Source organism: Schistocerca cancellata, chromosome 9 (assembly GCF_023864275.1).
Source record: "Schistocerca cancellata isolate TAMUIC-IGC-003103 chromosome 9, iqSchCanc2.1, whole genome shotgun sequence".
NCBI lineage: Eukaryota > Metazoa > Arthropoda > Insecta > Orthoptera > Acrididae > Schistocerca > Schistocerca cancellata.
The window spans coordinates 123,102,513-123,123,434 of NC_064634.1; the positions used below are offsets into that span (position 1 = coordinate 123,102,513).

The 20,922-nt window shown below is 46.4% G+C and overlaps 1 protein-coding gene across 1 annotated transcript in view; it reads left to right on the top strand.

Annotated features, from left to right (window-relative positions):
* Nucleotides 1-20,922, top strand: part of LOC126101029 (cuticle protein 19.8-like) — an 86,730-nt gene that overhangs the window by 37,482 nt on the left and 28,326 nt on the right. The window lies entirely within an intron of this gene.

A 20,922-nucleotide genomic window follows, 5' to 3' on the forward strand; every position in this document is an offset into this window, starting at 1 on the left:
GTTCATTTCAACTACGAATCGCGATTCTACATTACCCTGGCGATGGAAACCTGGGGAGAGAGCTCTCAGGCTTCCCGGAATGTTGCTCCACATATCCCTCCAGCCATTAAGATTTAGGTTTTTCTTAATTTCACTATATTACTTCACGCAGATGCCAGGATGTTTCTTTTGAAAATGCTGCGAATGATTGATTGACTGTCCGAACTGGTTTTCAGTCTATAATCGCCTCATTATCTACAGAATATCATGACAGTCTTCTTATAATTCGTTTCTGACTTCTATCCGTGTTGAATTCATTTCATGTCTGAAATTTTGAACTTTATTATTTGTATTCGGTTCTACAAACATGACCATACATATTGAATAGGATCTTTGTAGCCGAAAACGAATACTAAGTTTTCAAATTTCAGCTCAAGTCGAAGCCACGGTAATTTCGAACTAAGTCTATGTAAACGTACAAGGTGATTAAACTGTGCCCCTACCTGCGTATTTTACGTAACTCGCAACGCTTTCAAAAACGAAGCACGATATTTTCAAATTCTGTCACTCGCTACGTGCAAATTAATAATTCCACAGCAAAAATGAACTCGATTTTTTTTATCAGTTTCAAGAACGGGTATACGTTTTGTCTGGAGGCCACAGTTTTCGAGTTATTCAAGAAAAACGCGTTTGAAAGATATTTTTGTATGTTTTCCCTGAATAATTCGAAAACTACGGTGTCTGGCGAAGACGTATCCTACTACAACATTTACTACACTTAAATTCCTAAAAAAGGTCCTGTTCATCTTTTCTGTAGGACTAATAGTCTGCACATAGTGAGGGAGAGAATGTAAGAATCTTGCTCATTGTATTTGACGGCATTGTGTGTGGCATATAACCCATGGTTAGAGGCAACTGAAACACCCTGCGTATAGGGCAAGAGCGTACTCTATCGAATATTCTTTTGTGTGTGGAACTCTTGCCTTCCAGTGTCTCGTTGCAAAATAAACCATTCAGTTTGTTACATCGGTTACCTTTGGAACAGTAGTGCACTTTAGATACGAGCACGCTAGTGAAATCGCGTATAGTGCAGAATGTGTCAACATACACAAGAAAAATATGTATCCGCTGATCAAGCACAGTTCTTTTGAAGAGCTTGAAAATAAACTTTACACTGCTCTCGACATCTTGCGTACATATTACAAGTCAGCGCACGAGACAAAAATTCATTACGTACAACAAGCTGGTAAGAGAGCATACATTAATTACAAGCGGGGTTTTTTCAATTCTTTTTTTTTCTTTTAGTTTGGAGCCCCTCTCCTCCCTTGGTGAGATGTGGTGGAACCCGCCCATCCCCCTCACCTGAGGTTTACCTATAATTTTTAAACAGTTATATTTATTTGATGTGTTCACATTTTCCCTTCATAGCACTAAAATACCTACCAGGTTTCTCGTAATTAATTTTATAAAACAAAGCCTCAAAGCGTTATACTTTATAATAATGGCTATTTTTAAAACTTTGCCTGCCATTTGGCAGCTTCCAAGACAATTTGTTTAATTAAGCTGCTGTAGTGCACCTTTTCATATCTAATATCACAGAAAAAGTGTTGCACGAAGATTTAGAATGTTTATTAAACACTGTTTTTAACATATGATTAAAAACACTTAATTTTAAACACGCCAATCCTGAATAGTACTCGGGCAGACAAGACAGACGTACAAAAAGGCTCCGCGAGAATAGTATTAGCAGTTTTGACGAATCTCTGAAACACTGAACTTTAGTTGATGTATAGATTAAATGTCACTGTACCTTTACTTACTTCGCAGATGAAACACAACGTAGTTCGTACCTTCCTTCGACAGTATGATTACGTAGCTTTTCGATGTCTTGATTTTCATGATCACTGAGAGAACTCTTGTCGGTGAATTTCAGGTCAGTTTTCTTCCTAAAGCCGGCCGGGGTGCCCGAGCGGTTCTAGACGCTACAGTCTGGAACCGCGCGACCGCTACGGTCGGAGGTTCGAATCCTACCTCGGGCATTGATGTGTGTGATGTCCTTAGGTTAGTTGGTTTAAGGAGTTCTAAGTTGTAGGGGACTGATGACCTTAGAAGTTAAGTCCCATAGTGCTCACAGCCATTTGAACCAATTTTTCTGCCGCAAACTTCTTGCTGGAACGTTTGTTTCGGCTCTTTGGCGTACAGCTTAACGTACGCATTGACACAAACTCATGTTGAACGCAATAACATAGGCGATATGTGCGTTGCATAACATCACGACTGACTCACGAATTGACATGCAGTGATATCAACCGGCGCGGAAGGGGAACTACTCGAACGAAATATGGCACTCGTGCACTGCGGCATTTGTTTAAAATGGGGGAATTCTGGGCGTGCACACGTGTAAAGCGTTCAGTTCAGAGGAGCTATAAAGATTGCTGGGCACTTTAATGTTGTCTATGCTTGGAATTAATGTCACTGGTTGTAATAAGGTATATTTCTTAATTAAAAAGTTGATGTAAGATTTTCATTCCCATGTCCTCCGTCCCTTACATGAGATTTAGTTAGATTTGCTGGACCACACACCGCTTTTGAGTTCACGTAATTAATAGACATCCAGCACAACATGGTGCGCCACCGTTGCACGCTACGTACGGCCGGGCTGTCATTGCGTTATCAGGAATCTGAATGCGTAATTCTGGTCTGAAGTCACTCTGCACATACCAAATAGGTACACGTAGCACGTGACTCCACCTCTCGCATCATAAGAGGCTACCACCGACCTACTTCCGTTGACATCTTCTACACTCGGGCTGGAATTGAGCCGTCAAATATCTGCGGAGGGGTTCGCGGCGGACGTCGAGTACATGAAATCATTCCTCAACTCTACCTGTACGCTCTACGTGAAGGCACCAGTAAGAGAGCGATTCATATGTAAACAGAGGTCTTTAATAATGCTACTGAAATCATAGTTGCACCCAAAAGAGCAGGGGAGAAAATATGAGCTGCATCTAGCTTCAAGAAAAGCTGCCAGGTGGCGTGGAGGAGGGATGGAAGTCGTGGAGATGTTTTAACCAAATCTTATCGGTAGTGGCGAGACTCAAAAACAACTTGACACTACGAGCATTCCCACCAACTGTACGCAGCAGCGTTGTGTATTTGTGACGCAGTCCGAACTACGGCGCATATCCCATTGTGCCCCCTTAGACCGACAGGCTCAACTAGTTACCTAAAACCTGGAAGTGAAGTTGACGCAACGTATCCCGATAATGCTGTGATGCTGTCTATCTTTCCATTTTTAATAAAGCTGATTTGGGGTTAAATTGGAGAGTAAAAAAATTAAATGAGCCGATGGCATCGTTGGGCGGGAGGCCCCATCCGGGGGAGTTCGGCCGGCCGGGGTGGCCGAGCGGTTCTAGGCGCTACAGTCTGGAACCGCGCGACCGGTACGGTCGCAGGTTCGAATCCTGCCTCGGGCATGGATGTGTGTGATGGCCTTAGGTTAGTTAGGTTTAAGTAGTTCTAAGTTCTAGGGAACTGATGACCTCAGAAGTTAAGTCCCATAATGCTCAGAGCCAGTTTTTTAGGTAAGTTCGGCCGCCGAATGCGAGTCTTATTTCAGGCGATTCCACATTGAGCAACTTGCGCGCCATAGATGAGGGTGAAATGATGATGAGAACAACACAACGCCCAGTACCCGAGATGAGAAATCTCTAATACAGACAGGAATCGAAGCCGGGCCCACTTGCATGAAAGGCAAGCACTTTACCACCCAGCTAAGCAGGCGGACGATTGGAACGAAATTCCGCTGTATGGAAGACTTCGTTTGATTTGTTTTGCTTTGCCCACAAATGTTTCAGTACTTTCTTTGCATTCTTCAGCGAGTTTTTTTATTTATTTTCTTTCTCGCTTGACGCTGTCAGTTATGAATTTTGGTAGTTTTATATGTACCATGCACTCTACAGTTTGTCGTGAATTTTTCGATGTAGTAGTCTCGCTTCCCTTGTGTCTTCTTTTCTTTCTTTAGCCGTTGCTCCTCCTGGTGCCATGGTCCGATGAGTGGATTCGATGTCCCCATTTTGTTCGATCGTGGGGCATGTCTGGGAGAAGATTTTCAGCCTTCAGGTAGTCGTGCTGATTGTCGGGCCATCGCTGTCTTGGTCGTCCCTTGACTCTTTTTCCTATGACTACCACTGCATGTACTGCCTTTACAATGATATAATTCTCTGCGCGTAGTACATGTCCGCTGCTGTTCTTATTTTCTTCCTTTTTTTACACTGATGTAATGAAATCCAGCTTACGTCGTTTTCTTTCTGTGACACGCTCTTTTATTTCCTTGGTCTTTCCTTCAGCGTGGTAAGCTTTTCTTTTCCCGTGCTTTCTTCTTCCATTTGTTCCTTATTGGATGTCGGTGTTAGAAGCGCAGATTTCAATGCTTTGCCTGAACTTCCCCTAAGCGGAGGGAGAATCTGACACAGTGTCGGGTGATTGACATATTTTGCAGTCTTTATCGTTGAGGAATCGTCGTCACACTGCTGCACCTGCTGAGATTTACCCCAAGGCAACTCCATATTTGCTCCATTTCGCCATTTTCTGACAAATGCGCCATTTTTTATTTTGGGGACCAATTGTAACAATTATTTCTTCGCGAAAGTGAAGCTTAAATGTACTACTGTCTACGAGTAATTCATTGATTCTTCTTTCCAAACTCTGCGCCATACAACGTCCAAGTAAAACATCAGAAAAATTACATGCAAGTAGTAAAAAACAGACTTACCTCGTTTTTTTTCCTCTGGAGCGACCTGGCGGGACGAACTTCGTGGAACAGTAAGTTACATCAACCGGCCGCTGTAGCCGAGCGGTTCTAGGCGCTTCAGTCTGGAACCGCGCTGTGATACCGGTCGCAGGTTCGAATCCTGCCTCGCACATAGATGTGTGTGATGTCCTTAGGTTAGTTAGGTTCAATTAATTCTAAGTCTAGGGGATTGATGACCTCAGATGTTAAGTCCCATAGTGCTCGGAGCCATTTGAACCATTTTAAGTTACAATAGGACCAACCTGTCACCTCGTGACTCGGTCCTAAGTCGATGGCAGTCGTTACAAAACCTGGGTGCGGGTTTTTACCCCACTCAGGGGTATATCTCCACCTACCCTACTCACTTGACTCTTCATAACGGGTCGGAGGAAGGTGGCGGAAAACCCCTTCCACTAGAACGTTGCCTAGATCGGCGATAAGGATTCCGGAGTCTCCGCTCATACACCCATTCGCTGAGTATAGCCTGTGCAGGGCTATGTTTAAAATCCAGAGATCAGTAATAGACAACAGAATAATAACAACAAATTCTAGTATAACGTGAACGATTGAAACTGTACACGCTGGGATATTTCTCATGAAGCACGATTTAACAAATATCACCGTAGTTCCTCCAACTGCATGAACAATTTATAAAGTGTACAGGATGAGTCACGTTAGACACCCCTTTTATTTCGTGAACGGTTACACATATCGAAAGGCGGTTTCGGCATATGTTAGATCGTCGAGGAGCACGTACTTTTTATTTGGTTAGTGTTTTTTGTAAATTTGCAGTAAGTTCCTATGGGACCAAGCTGTTGAGGTCATCGGTGCCTAACTAACTTACGCTAAGGAGAACACACACACCCATGCCCGAGGAAGGACTCGAACCTCCGATTGGGAGAGCCGCGCTAACCGTGGCAGAGCGCCTCAGAACGCGCGGCTACCCCACGCACAGGTTAGTGCTTTTAGCATTGGTATCGACGGAAACATTGAAGCAAGTGTGTTTTATTTATTTTTTTAATGGAACCGTATACTTCTATAACTGCGTCCGATACCTCTTGAGAAGACAATCACAGCAATATGGTATTTGTTAATGCTGTCGTAAGAAAATCAAGAAATGGTCTAGAATTTGAAGGCACGGTGACCGGAACCGGCAACTATCGGTGCAAACACCGCCAAGTAGAGCTCTCGTACTACCCTGTGCATTATTTTCAACACATCTGCTGGGTACTTGTCTGCACTGCAGGCCGCTCATTTCTGGTTCAACATTCGTTGTGTGCAGACATGTACACCAATGAGAATCAGCTGGATATGTTACTTTTGTATAGAGAACGTAAGAGAAATGCCGTAAAAACAGTACAGCATATAGGGTTATCTATCCGTATCACCAATGTCCGACCGAGCGAGGTGGCGCAGTGGTTAGCACACTGCACTCGGATTTGGAAGGACGACGGTTCAATCCCGCGTCCGGCCATCCCGATTTAGGTTTTCCGTGATTTCCCTAAATCGCTCCAGGCAAATGCCGGGATGGTTCCTTTGAAAGGGCACGGACGACTTCCTTCCCCATCCTTCCCTAATCCTATGAGACCGATAACCTCGCTGTTTGGTCTCTTTTCCCAATCAACCAACCAACCTGCCACCAATGTCCGACGCGCCAGGCAATTCCACGAATTATTAAGACGCTAGTGCGGACAGGCTGCTTGAACGTCAAAAAAAGGACAAGAAAGAAGACTGCAACTGGCAGAGAACACGAAGAGGCTGGTCTGGCTAGGACGCTACTGAATCCGCACAGTGGTACGAGACGTATTGGCAAGGAATGTGGAATCAGCCAGAAGAGTGTCACTCGCGTTCTGGATAGACAAAATTTCCACCCCTATCATCTGTCACTATATCAGGTACTCGACGACCGTGATTTCGGACGTCGTACAGTATTTTGTCGGTGTGCCCTTCAGCAACTGAGAGACGACCCTATGTTTGTCCAACGTATGCTCTTTACCGATGAAGCAACGTTTACTAACCACACTTATGTAAATTTGCGTAGCATGCACTACTGGACACCCGAAAATCCACAATGGCTTCATCGGGTGACACATCAACGACCGTGGAGCGTAGACGTATGGTGCGGCATCGTAGGAAGTTACAATTATTTCATCTCAGGCGTTCTGTGTGGAAATTCTTACGCACACTTTCTGATGAACATTCTGCCGTTTCTTCCCGAAGAGACCACTGTTGTGGCTGCAACAGGATGGTTGTCCAGCTCACTCGTCCCGTACACAAACGCAAATACTGAATGAGACGTTGGACAGGACGAAATTCTGTTGTCAAATGGCCTGCAAGGTTCACCGATTTGACTCCTCTTGATTTCTTTCTTTGGGGAACACTCAATGATGCAGTCTATGGCGAAACTCCAACTACGCCAGACAATATGTGTCGTCGAATCACCAGTGCATGCTCCACTGTATCATCCACTGCAATTACATCTGTTCATCGCTCTTTCGAACGGCGATTCCAAATGTGCCTATCAGTACATGGTCAACAGTTCGAGCATATGCATAAATAAAGGATAAAGTTATCTTTATTTTGTTAGAGAAAATTTATGTTACGTGATTTGGGTGGTTACCAAATCATTGTTAGTACGTTATTTATTTCATTCATGTGAGTACGAAATTGCACTGCAATGTCAAAAAAGTCGATAGCGTGTATTGCATGTAGCTGGTGACACTGACATTACGCGCCTAGGTGCAGTTTGAAACAACGTTTCGTTAAGATGAATATTTATTTTGCGGTGTACAAGTGCTCACCAAAGTACACTCCTGGAAATTGAAATAAGAACACCGTGAATTCATTGTCCCAGGAAGGGGAAACTTTATTGACACATTCCTGGGTTCAGATACATCACATGATCACACTGACAGAACCACAGGCACATAGAAACAGGCAACAGAGCATGCACAATGTCGGCACTAGTACGCTGCTATTCTCCCATGGAGACGATCGTAGAGATGCTGGATGTAGTCCTGTGGAACGGCTTGCCATGCCATTTCCACCTGGCGCCTCAGTTGGACCAGCGTTCGTGCTGGACGTGCAGACCGCGTGAGACGACGCTTCATCCAGTCCCAAACATGCTCAATGGGGGACAGATCCGGAGATCTTGCTGGCCAGGGTAGTTGACTTACACCTTCTAGAGCACGTTGGGTGGCACGGGATACATGCGGACGTGCATTGTCCTGTTGGAACAGCAAGTTCCCTTGCCGGTCTAGGAATGGTAGAACGATGGGTTCGATGACGGTTTGGATGTACCGTGCACTATTCAGTGTCCCCTCGACGATCACCAGTGGTGTACGGCCAGTGTAGGAGATCGCTCCCCACACCATGATGCCAGGTGTTGGCCCTGTGTGCCTCGGTCGTATGCAGTCCTGATTGTGGCGCTCACCTGCACGGCGCCAAACACGCATACGACCATCATTGGCACCAAGGCAGAAGCGACTCTCATCGCTGAAGACGACACGTCTCCATTCGTCCCTCCATTCACGCCTGTCGCGACACCATTGGAGGCGGGCTGCACGATGTTGGGGCGTGAGCGGAAGACGGCCTAACGGTGTGCGGGACCGTAGCCCAGCTTCATGGAGACGGTTGCGAATGGTCCTCGCCGATACCCCAGGAGCAACAGTGTCCCTAATTTGCTGGGAAGTGACGGTGCGGTCCCCTACGGCACTGCGTAGGATCCTACGGTCTTGGCGTGCATCCGTGCGTCGCTGCGGTCCGGTCCCAGGTCGACGGGCACGTGCACCTTCCGCCGACCACTGGCGACAACATCGATGTACTGTGGAGACCTCACGCCCCACGTGTTGAGCAATTCGGCGGTACGTCCACCCGGCCTCCCGCATGCCCACTATACGCCCTCGCTCAAAGTTCGTCAACTGCACATACGGTTCACGTCCACGCTGTCGCGGCATGCTACCAGTGTTAAAGACTGCGATGGAGCTCCGTATGCCACGGCAAACTGGCTGACACTGACGGCGGCGGTGCACAAATGCTGCGCAGCTAGCGCTATTCGACGGCCAACACCGCGGTTCCTGGTGTGTCCGCTGTGCCGTGCGTGTGATCATTGCTTGTACAGCCCTCTCGCAGTGTCCGGAGCAAGTATGGAGGGTCTGACACACCGGTGTCAATGTGTTCTTTTTTCCATTTACAGGAGTGTATTTTTAATAAAATTGTTTAGTTCAACGAATGTATCCCACATGATATAATTTAGAGCAGTGTAGGTAGAGACAGTTGTCTGGCAGCATATATTTTAGCTGTAAGAAACACACAACCACATACAGTAAAAGATAGGTCAATCTTCCTTCTAACATTTGGATATTTAATACAGTAGTTGCTTTTTGCAGCGTATAAGACCTCTTTATTTTTGAAGAATGAACAGTTGGTCTGTTTTCAGCTAACGTAAATCAGGGAGGATACACAAATGTGAAATAGTTTTCCTAATCCCTTTGTGATACGCTAGATTCTCGGCCAAGTCGTATTTCCATATACAGTATTGGTAAGTGAAGGTCCTTCTAGGCCAGAAGTTGGTTGAACGGGAAATAATGCTTTATTCTCGTAGCGCAAGCCTACCTTACCTTGATAGTATTGACAGCGGCATTAGATTGTTTGCCGATGATGCTGTAGTGTACAGGAAAGTAGTATCACAGGAAAGTTGTGAACAAATCAGTGAGGATTTGCAAAAAATAAATGCGTGATGTAATGACTGGCAGTTACCTCTCAATACTAGTAAGTGTAACCTACTACGTATAACTAGGCGAAAATCTCAATTAATGTATGAGTCCACGCTTCCCACGCCCGGGTTCCCGGGTTCGATTCCCGGCGGGATTAGGGATTTTCTCTGCCTCGTGATGACTGGGTGTTGTGTGCTGTCCTTAGGTTAGTTAGGTTTAAGTAGTTCTAAGTTCTAGGGGACTGATGACCATAGATGTTAAGTCCCATGGTGCTCAGAGCCATTTGAACCATTTTGAATGTATGAGTACAAAATAAGTGCCCAGTCTTTGGAAGCTGTAACATCCGTCAAGTATCTGGGTGTGACTATCCAAAATGATCTCAAATGGAATGATCAGATTATATAAGTAACGGGCAAGGCAAACCCTAGATTGCGGTTTATTGATAGAATCCTGAAGCGATGCAGTCCTTCAACAAAGGAAATTGCTGACAATACGTTAGTTCGCCCAGTCTTAAGGTATTGTTCGTCTGTATGGGACCCTTGCCAGTTGGGTCTGATTCAAGAGGTTGAGAAGGTCCATAGAAGAGCAGCAAGATTCGTGACTGGTACATTTAGCCATCGCGATAGCGTTACAAATCTCATGTAAAGTTTGAAGTGGGAGACACTTGCAGATAGACGACGCGCTAACCAGAAGGGGCTGCTCACTAAATTCCGAAATCCGAGCATGTATTATTACCACCAACATTCAAATCGCGCAATTATCACCATTCAAAGATAAGGGAAACTATAGCTCCTACTGAGACGTACAGACAGTCGTTATTTCCTCGTGCAATCCGCGAGTGGAATAGAGGGCGGGGGGGGGGGGGGGGGGAATATGACTTTGGCGCGAATTGTGCCCTGCGCCACACACCGCTTGGTGGCTAGCGGAGTATATATGTTGATATAGATACAACTACGCAGCCTGGTCCGGGACGCCTGCTTGGCAGTGTTTGAACCGCAAATACCATTTCGGGCCACCGTGCTCTGACATTTTAGGAAATTTCTCGATTTTTTTTTGATGGGTTTCAAAGCCAACATTAACACTGTAATTGTCTTCTCGAGAGCTATCGAATGTAGTTATAAAAAGTATACGGTTCCATTAAAAAAAAAAAGTACTTTCTTCAATATCTCCGTTGGTACCAGCGCTAAAAACATTAACCAAACAAAAAAAGTACGTGCCCCTTGATGCTCTAACATTTACCGAAAGCCGCGTTTCGATATACACTCATGGAAATTGAAATAAGAACACCGTGAATTCATTGTCCCAGGAAGGGGAAACTTTATTGACACATTCCTGGGGTCAGATACATCACATGATCACACTGACAGAACCACAGGCACATAGACACAGGCAACAGAGCATGCACAATGTCGGCACTAGTACAGTGTATATCCACCTTTCTCAGCAATGCAGGCTGCTATTCTCCCATGGAGACGATCGTAGAGATGCTGGATGTAGTCCTGTGGAACGGCTTGCCATGCCATTTCCACCTGGCGCCTCAGTTGGACCAGCGTTCGTGCTGGACGTGCAGACCGCGTGAGACGACGCTTCATCCAGTCCCAAACATGCTCAATAGGGGACAGATCCGGAGATCTTGCTGGCCAGGGTAGTTGACTTACACCTTCTAGAGCACGTTGGGTGGCACGGGATACATGCGGACGTGCATTGTCCTGTTGGAACAGCAAGTTCCCTTGCCGGTCTAGGAATGGTAGAACGATGGGTTCGATGACGGTTTGGATGTACCGTGCACTATTCAGTGTCCCCTCGACGATCACCAGTGGTGTACGGCCAGTGTAGGAGATCGCTCCCCACACCATGATGCCGGGTGTTGGCCATGTGTGCCTCGGTCGTATGCAGTCCTGATTGTGGCGCTCACCTGCACGGCGCCAAACACGCATACGACCATCATTGGCACCAAGGCAGAAGCGACTCTCATCGCTGAAGACGACACGTCTCCATTCGTCCCTCCATTCACGCCTGTCGCGACACCACTGGAGGCGGGCTCCACGATGTTGGGGCGTGAGCGGAAGACGGCCTAACGGTGTGCGGGACCGTAGCCCAGCTTCATGGAGACGGTTGCGAATGGTCCTCGCCGATACCCCAGGAGCAACAGTGTCCCTAATTTGCTGGGAAGTGGCGGTGCGGTCCCCTACGGCACTGCGTAGGATCCTACGGTCTTGGCGTGCATCCGTGCGTCGCTGCGGTCCGGTCCCAGGTCGACGGGCACGTGCTCCTTCCGCCGACCACTGGCGACAACATCGATGTACTGTGGAGACCTCACGCCCCACGTGTTGAGCAATTCGGCGGTACGTCCACCCGGCCTCCCGCATGCCCACTATACGCCCTCGCTCAAAGTCCGTCAACTGCACATACGGTTCACGTCCACGCTGTCGCGGCATGCTACCAGTGTTAAAGACTGCGATGGAGCTCCGTATGCCACGGCAAACTGGCTGACACTGACGGCGGCGGTGCACAAATGCTGCGCAGCTAGCGCCATTCGACGGCCAACACCGCGGTTCCTGGTGTGTCCGCTGTGCCGTGCGTGTGATCATTGCTTGTACAGCCCTCTCGCAGTGTCCGGAGCAAGTATGGTGGGTCTGACACACCGGTGTCAATGTGTTCTTTTTTCCATTTCCAGGAGTGTATATTACTGCTCGCGTTACGTCTTATGTGACTCACCCTGTAAATACAAATCTTCCTTCTGAATGAGTCGGTCTATTAGCGACAACCGTAACGAAATCCCTACAGTAGTTCCTGAGATTCGCCTTCATGTAGAGACAGGAAAAAGGGGTATGGAACCTTAATTCATAATATACTGGTGTACAAAACTTAAGGACGAAAGTAACTTAAGTTTCGCATGATATGTCATTTGCAAGTAATATAGCTAGATGAAACTTGGACGATACAAAGAAATAAAATAAAATAAAAAGAAAAAAACGATCATCACAGATAGCTGGTTGGTTGGTTGGTTTTAGGGAAGGAGACCAGACAGCGAGGTCATCGGTCTCATCGGATTAGGGAAGGAAGTCGGCCGTGACCTTTCAAAGGAACCATCCCGGCATTCGCCTGGAGCGATTTAGGGAAATTACGGAAAACCTAAATCAGGATGGCCGGACGCGGGATTGAACCGTCGTCCTCCCGAATGCGAGTCCAGTGTCTAACCACTGCGCCACCTCGCTCGGTCACAGATGGCAATTCATGCTCTGTAACGTGGACTCATAAGGTTGGAAAGTAGGTCTTTTGGTAGGGCATTCCATTCCTGTACCAGCGGGATTGAAAACTGCTGAGCAGTCGTTGGTGCATGTTTGACGAGCCGCAGTAAGTCCCCCCGATGCATCTCATGCGTACTCGATGGGATTTAAGTCAGGAAAACGGGCAGCGGCGTCCATTTACCGAGAGGTCTCTCGTTCTAACACCTCTTCCACCTGCGCTGTTGCAATCGGTCTCGCACAATCGTCCATAAAAATGAAATCAGGACCAAATGCACTCCTAAAAACACGCCGGCATAACTTTGACCAGTGAGTGAGTGTACCGTTTAGAGATTTGTACGTCAACAATACTGTGAGATTGTACTCTTTCCTTATGCGCTTCTTTTCTGGTGTGCATTTGGCCCTGACTTCATTTTTGTGGATAACAATGTGCGCTCGCCTCGAACAGCGAAGGTGGTTGAAGCCTTGCAGCCAGAGAATATTCGGCGAATGGACTGTGCCCTGCCATTTCCGCCGACTTAAACCCCATCGAGCACGTATGAGATGTCGTGGTAAGAGTTTTGCAGTCCATCCACATGCACCAATGACCATCCAGCAGCTGTCAACGACGCTGGTGGAGTAACGGAACGTCCTACCACAAAAATTATTTCCCAAACTCGTATCCAGCATGGGAGCACATTTCAGGGCATCCACAGCCGTCCGTGGTGATCACACACCCTATTAAGGACAATCTACCGCCGTTTATAATGTCCAGGGAGAGGCGTAGCGCCCTTAACCGATCCTGCCTTGGAGGCGGTTAGGTGGGAGATGTGTCTCAGAGCTGGATAGTGACAGATGGTGACGCGAGACTGGACGCGCACGTAGTAGCGTAGTAGCGCCGATAGAGTACAGTATTGGATAGAGGACTGTGATTCAGTTTCGATTGTGCCCACTAGAGAGCACTAAAGTAATAGAATATTTTTCAGAAACTGTTCTAGTATTTTCATAAAGTTTTATTATGTTTTTTGTGTATGTAAAATGTTATAAATGTGTTTTAGCAGTATTAATGACGCGTGAGTGTGGTTTAACGTTAAAATGAAGAAAATTGGAGTGGTATTTAGTGTGGGAACATTTCGAAGAAGTATGGATGTGGACAAAGGGGATTTTTGTAGAATAGTTTATGGTAAACGGAAAGTTAACTCAGGTATAAATAACTTTATGCATAAACAAAACTTCAGCATATTAGATAATTACGTCGGTAAAAAGTGCAGTCGTTAGGTATATTATTTGGGATTGGTTATTGATGAAAAGCGCGGACTGGCGCGGGAGAATGTTGTTTTGCTATTGGCTGTTGAGTAAACTGACCAATGAAAAAGCAATATTCTTCGCGCGCCTTTCTCTGCTGGTAGAGAAGACTTAGAGTATTCTAGAGAGGAGTCGGAGCCTAGCCATGATGAAACAGTTCGGACGTGTGTAATAGTAGTTCCGATGGAAATGATAAGTTGCTGGCTCTAGCAGTGTTTCATACATTAAAAGTGTTGTAAAGTGACGGCATAATTATTCCGATGAGTGTGTAGAAATTTCGGAATTTTTAAGTGAATTTTGTGACGAGAAAAGACATAAATTCCGCGTGGCGTATTGAGCAGGTCGGTGGCTAAAAACTGTGAATGCATTAGGTACCGACAGACTTAATATTTGTCGAGCATTCTCAATCAAAAACAATCCGTATTTTTGTAGCTATTACGTTTTCGGGAAATGCAACACCATAAACTTGCTAACGTGAGTGAAAGGTATTGCGAGTGACTGTGTTAAGACTAGCACGGGCTTGGCAGTGATACATGTTCACCTAAGTTTCAGAATATGTTAATTAAGGACAAAATTTCCAACCTTTCATTTCGTGTGAAAACTTTCTCCCGAAACGTAGATTAGTGACTTTAATTGCAGCCTGGTTCACTACGAAGTACAGTAGGTATCGCTCGGCTTCCCTACTGATTATATGCTGAGACAATGCTCACAGGTAGGTGCAGGTTCGTCGTAAAGGGACGGAAGGAACCGCGCCGCCGCAAGGGTACCATCGTGAGTCACAGTGACTTCAGTGTAATTATTGTCTCTGAATAAAAGTTTCATTTCAGTTAGTCTCAATTTCGTATTTCTTTCAGTTGCTTTCTGTACTCTACTGTAGTAGCTCTGTGTATGGTCCAAGTTCCATCAATCCATCCTTGGCACTGACACTTCATGCGAAAGTTTCTTTCGTTCTTAAATTGTGCACACTACTGTGTAAAGGACAACAGCTACACTCCTGGAAATGGAAAAAAGAAAACATTGACACCGGTGTGTCAGACCCACCATACTTGCTCCGGACACTGCGAGAGGGCTGTACAAGCAATGATCACACGCACGGCACAGCGGACACACCAGGAACCGCGGTGTTGGCCGTCGAATGGCGCTAGCTGCGCAGCATTTGTGCACCGCCGCCGTCAGTGTCAGCCACTTTGCCGTGGCATACGGAGCTCCATCGCAGTCTTTAACACTGGTAGCATGCCGCGACAGCGTGGACGTGAACCGTATGTGCAGTTGACGGACTTTGAGCGAGGGCGTATAGTGGGCATGCGGGAGGCCGGGTGGACGTACCGCCGAATTGCTCAATACGTGGGGCGTGAGGTCTCCACAGTACATCGATGTTGTCGCCAGTGGTCGGCGGAAGGTGCACGTGCCCGTCGACCTGGGATCGGACCGCAGCGACGCACGGATGCACGCCAAGACCGTAGGATCCTACGCAGTGCCGTAGGGGACCGCACCGCCACTTCCCAGCAAATTAGGGACACTGTTGCTCCTGGGGTATCGGCGAGGACCATTCGCAACCGTCTCCATGAAGCTGGGCTACGGTCCCGCACACCGTTAGGCCGTCTTCCGCTCACGCCCCAACATCGTGCAGCCCGCCTCCAGTGGTGTCGCGACAGGCGTGAATGGAGGGACGAATGGAGACGTGTCGTCTTCAGCGATGAGAGTCGCTTCTGCCTTGGTGCCAATGATGATCGTATGCGTGTTTGGCGCCGTGCAGGTGAGCGCCACAATCAGGACTGCATACGACTGAGGCACACAGGGCCAACACCCGGCATCATGGTGTGGGGAGCGATCTCCTACACTGGCCGTACACCACTGGTGATCGTCGAGGGGACACTGAATAGTGCACGGTACATCCAAACCGTCATCGAACCCATCGTTCTACCATTCCTAGACCGGCAAGGGAACTTGCTGTTCCAACAGGACAATGCACGTCCGCATGTATCCCGTGCCACCCAACGTGCTCTAGAAGGTGTAAGTCAACTACCCTGGCCAGCAAGATCTCCGGATCTGTCCCCCATTGAGCATGTTTGGGACTGGATGAAGCGTCGTCTCACGCGGTCTGCACGTCCAGCACGAACGCTGGTCCAACTGAGGCGCCAGGTGGAAATGGCATGGCAAGCTGTTCCACAGGACTACATCCAGCATCTCTACGATCGTCTCCATGGGAGAATAGCAGCCTGCATTGCTGAGAAAGGTGGATATACACTGTACTAGTGCCGACATTGTGCATGCTCTGTTGCCTGTGTCTATGTGCCTGTGGTTCTGTCAGTGTGATCATGTGATGTATCTGACCCCAGGAATGTGTCAATAAAGTTTCCCCTTCCTGGGACAATGGATTCACGGTGTTCTTATTTCAATTTCCAGGAGTGTATTTGCGAAAGTGCGAAGTTAGAGAAGTGCCAGTGACGTCATGGCAACCCCTCTGGCAGTTAAGCCTGTCCTGAAACTATCATCTGTGAGTTGCAATATCCCCCCGGCGACCCAATCACCAGTACATGCACTACAGTTTGCGGACAAACGATGCATCCCACGATCGGAAGCAGGTCGAAGGCGTTCTTCCCAACAAAGACCAGTGGTATTATCGGCGCTTTCTGCACGTCGCATTTGTGTTAATCTGTTTGGGTCGTCAATCTTCTGATTGGTTTAATGGGGCTCGCCACAAGTTCCTCTCCTGTGTCAACCTCTTGATCTCAAAGCGACACTTGCATCCCATTTCATTCATTATTTGTTGGATATATTCCAATCTCCTTGATGCAATAACTTACCAACATCCGTATGTATTGTAGAAATTTATTTTATTCTATGGAGTCTGTGTCGCCTGGCCACCAAGAGCTGTTGCAGGACGAATTGATTCACGGATCCAGTTATATGGCTCCTTCCGTGTATAGCGATTTTACGACTACGACGAGTGCGGCCTGAAGATGGCAACAATATAGTGGCGAAACAGATAGCACATAGAAGTTCATAAAACAAAATAAATTGTACAATACATACGGCTGTTGGTAAATTATTGCATCAAGAAGTTCATACCAGCCGTCGTCCCACGATCCATAATCGATCACCGAAGATTAGATATTCCAATCTCTGTCTCCCCCGACAAATTTGAGCCTATATAACTCCTTCAGATACCACAGAAACAATTCGGTGATGTCTTAATACATTTCCTATCATGTTATCCCTTCTACTCGTCAGTGTTATCCATATGTTCATTTCCTCTCTGTTTCTGTGGAGAACCTCATTATTTCTTATCTAATCAGTTCACCTAGTTTCCAACATTTTCGACATAATTCTACTTCATCTATTTCAATTTTCCCTCAGTCTGTCACTGACTTCCTTACAATGCTGTGCTCCATTCTCAGAAATTTATTGGTTGAATTAAGATTGAGGCTTGATAGTAGGAGATTTTTTTTGGCCAGGAATGTTCTTTGCCTGTACTGTTCTACTTTTTATGTTCTCTTTCTTTTGTCCACGCTATCTTTTTTTTTTCTGAGGCAGGTTTCACTCTCAACCAATAGCCCATACACATTAGACTGTTAATTTCATCGCACTTGAAGTACCTAAGACACCTTTCTCAGTTAAAACCCAGACTGAGTGACCGGCCGCTATGGCCAAGCGGTTCTAGGCGCTTCAGTCCGGAACCGCGCTGCAGCTGCCGTCGCAAGTTCGAATCCTGCGTCAGACATGGATGTGTGTGATATCCTTAGGTTAGGTTAGGTTTAAGTACTTCTAAGTGGGTGGTGGGTGGCTGGATTTGGGGGAGGAGACCAAACTGCAAGGTCATCGGTCTCATCGGATTAGGGAAGGATGGGGAAGGAATTCGGCCGTGCCCTTTCAAAGGAACCATCCCAGCATTTGCCTGAAGCGATTTAGGGAAATCACGGAAAACCTAAATCAGGATGGCCGGACGCTGGATTGAACTGTCGCCCTCCCGAATGCGAGTCCAGTGTGCTAACCACTGCGCCCCCTCGCTCGGTGTGGTTCTAACTCTAGGGGACTGATGACCCGAGATGTTAAGTCCCATAGCGCTTAGAGCCATTTGAACAAGACAGTGTTGCACTACTACGTGAGCAAGTTTGCACGGTTCTCTTAAGGGGCTCCGGAAAGGCTCAAAATCATGAAAAGTTCAATTTTTACTTTTTTGCGTTTTCTGAATCTGCAGACTATTACCTTTTAATAGATATATAATTTATTCAATTCCGAAGACTACAACTATTTTTAAATTTTTTTTGAAATGTGTTCTACATGGGCGTGACCCACTGTGGCGCTGTTAAACTGCTGTCAAATGGTGTTATTATTAATGTCCGTGTTCATCAGGTACATTTTAGTGATGTGAGATAATGTATGTGTTGTGGCTAACCTGTGATGGTTCAATATATATCGCTGGTGTGATTGTCGATTGTTTCATGTTTATTTACTCTGTCGTTATCTCGAAAATATTCGTAATTAATTCTGTTTCTTGAGTCTCTGTTTTGTTGAAGTATAATAATGAGTAAAAGTAAAGTTGCTGTTGCGACTTTCAATGATGGCAACATTGTAAGGTGCAAGGTATTTAGAAATATGGGAATGAAGATAGGTTCTAACATGGTATGAGCGATGCTTGCTTTAGACAAGGAACGCCTTCAGGCTGCAGACAGGGCTGTAAAGAGTCTAGAAATACAAGCAAGAGTAAACAGGAGGAGGAACAAGAGGAAGCTGGAGGAGGAGTTTGCAGAGGATGAAGATAATCCATCCTATGGACCTGGAATGCACTAACAAGTTATTCCAATCTTTGTTGCTCGATTCCGAAAACTTTTATTTTCTCATACTAATTACATGTTTTCTAAGGATCTTCCAAACATATTTGTTTCAAACTTTCAGTAAATGTTACACAGTACCTTCTGCATAATTTAACACAGCCTTTTTCCAAAAAACTGTATATTTTTGAACATATAAATAAAAAATTGCAAAAAAATGTTGTGAATTTCCATTACAATTAAACAAAATCATCTTTAATAACTGAACTAAAATTTTGTAAAATCCCTGTGTTAAGTTGCAGCTCATATTCCAATAAATAATCTGTAAAAAGTTCAACTTCCTACCTCAAATACTTTGTGAAGAAAGATGTAATTTATAAGCGTTATTTTAACATTGCAAGTATAGGGCGTTCCGGAGCCCCTTAAACGAAATGCCACATAGTGCTCTGGAAGGTTGTAAGTTAAAGCAGGTACCGCTCCGCAGGAGACAAGTGGCGCGTAGATTCCGGCTAGGAGGCGAATTGCTCCAGACGCCGGCGTTGCCTTGGCGGGCAGCGGAGCGCTACGCGCTCTCCAGGGCTGTGGGCTGTCCTGTTGTGCTTTCACCGGCACGTGCGGGCTCGCCGCCGAGCCGTCACGCACGGCTGCCGATACACTGTAACAGCCTGCCGGCGCCGGCCGCAGTTACGATTGACACGCACTGCGAGGAAAGTCCGCCGGACAGGATGGTCGGCGCATCTGCGACCTGAGAACAGGAAAGAACAGGAGCGACCCAAACTGCACTGGTTCAAAAGCAGTAAAATTCTTTCACTGATGGATGTACATTGAAAGCGCAGAGCACAGACAGGACTCATAATTACGGTAGTATTCGGAAACTTGCAAGGTCAAAAATTACAGCAGCAAAAAATGTATTGATTCAACGCAAATGCGAAGAAATTGAAACCTTCACGCCTCCATAATGATTTGAACTTTCATGAAAAGTTTTAAAACACTGCTGGGATATACAGAAGGGAAAAAGCCTCCTTGGCAGTCAACGGCGACAATAAAATACGAGGTGTGTTCAAAAAGTAAGGTGACTTTATATTTTTATGAAAAATATTTATTTATTCATCAATATTCCCGAGGTCCCCAGTTCGAGTCTCGGTCCGGCACACAGTTTTAATCTGCCAAGAAGTTTCATATCAGCGCACATTCCGCTGCAGAGTGAAAATCTCATTCTGGTAACATCCCCCAGGCTGTGACTAAGCCATGTCTTCCAAGAGTGCTAGTTCTGCAAGTTTCGCAGGAGAGCTTCTGTGAAGTTTGGAAAGTAAGAGACGAGGTACTGGTGGAAGTAAAGCTGTGAGGACGGGGCGTGAGTCGCGCTTGGGTAGCTCAGATGGATGCCGGCACGGCAGCTCAGCGTGTTGGGTCAGAGGGTTTAGCTGCCCTCTGTAATAAAAAAACTGAGTGAACGGGTCAACGAACAACCCGAACGGGTGTCATCGTACGTCCACCACCCACATATTCAATGAACAATATAGAACAAAAATGAGATTTTAAAAAATAAAAAGATGTAGAGACTTGCCCTCGAAAGGAAAAGGTCCCGAGTTCGAGTCTCGGTCCGGAGGCATGGCTTAGCCACAGCCTGGGGGATGTTTCCAGAATGAGATTTTCACTCTGCAGCGGAGTGTGTGCTGATATGAAACTTCCTGGCAGATTAAAACTGTGTGCCGGAGCGAGACTCGAACTCGGGACATTTGCCTTTCGCGGGCAAGTTCTCTACCAACTGAGCTACCCAAGCACGACTCACGCCCCGTCCTCACAGCTTTACTTCTGCCAGTACCTCATCTTCTACCTTCTCGGACCTTCTCGGTCCGGCACACAGTTTTAATCTGCCAGGAAGTTTCATATCAGCGCACACTCCGCTGCAGAGTGAAAATCTCATTCTGGAATATTCATGTTGTCCCCTTCAAAGTATTCCCCATCAGATACAATTTACTTAGCGCAGTGCTTCTTCCAATCATCGGAGCACTTCTCATAAGCACTATTTGGTGCAGCCTTGAGTACTTCCAATGATGCAATTTTTATTTCCTCAATCGTTGAAAAGCTGCATCCTTTCATAGGTTTCTTCAGTTTTCGGAGCAGGA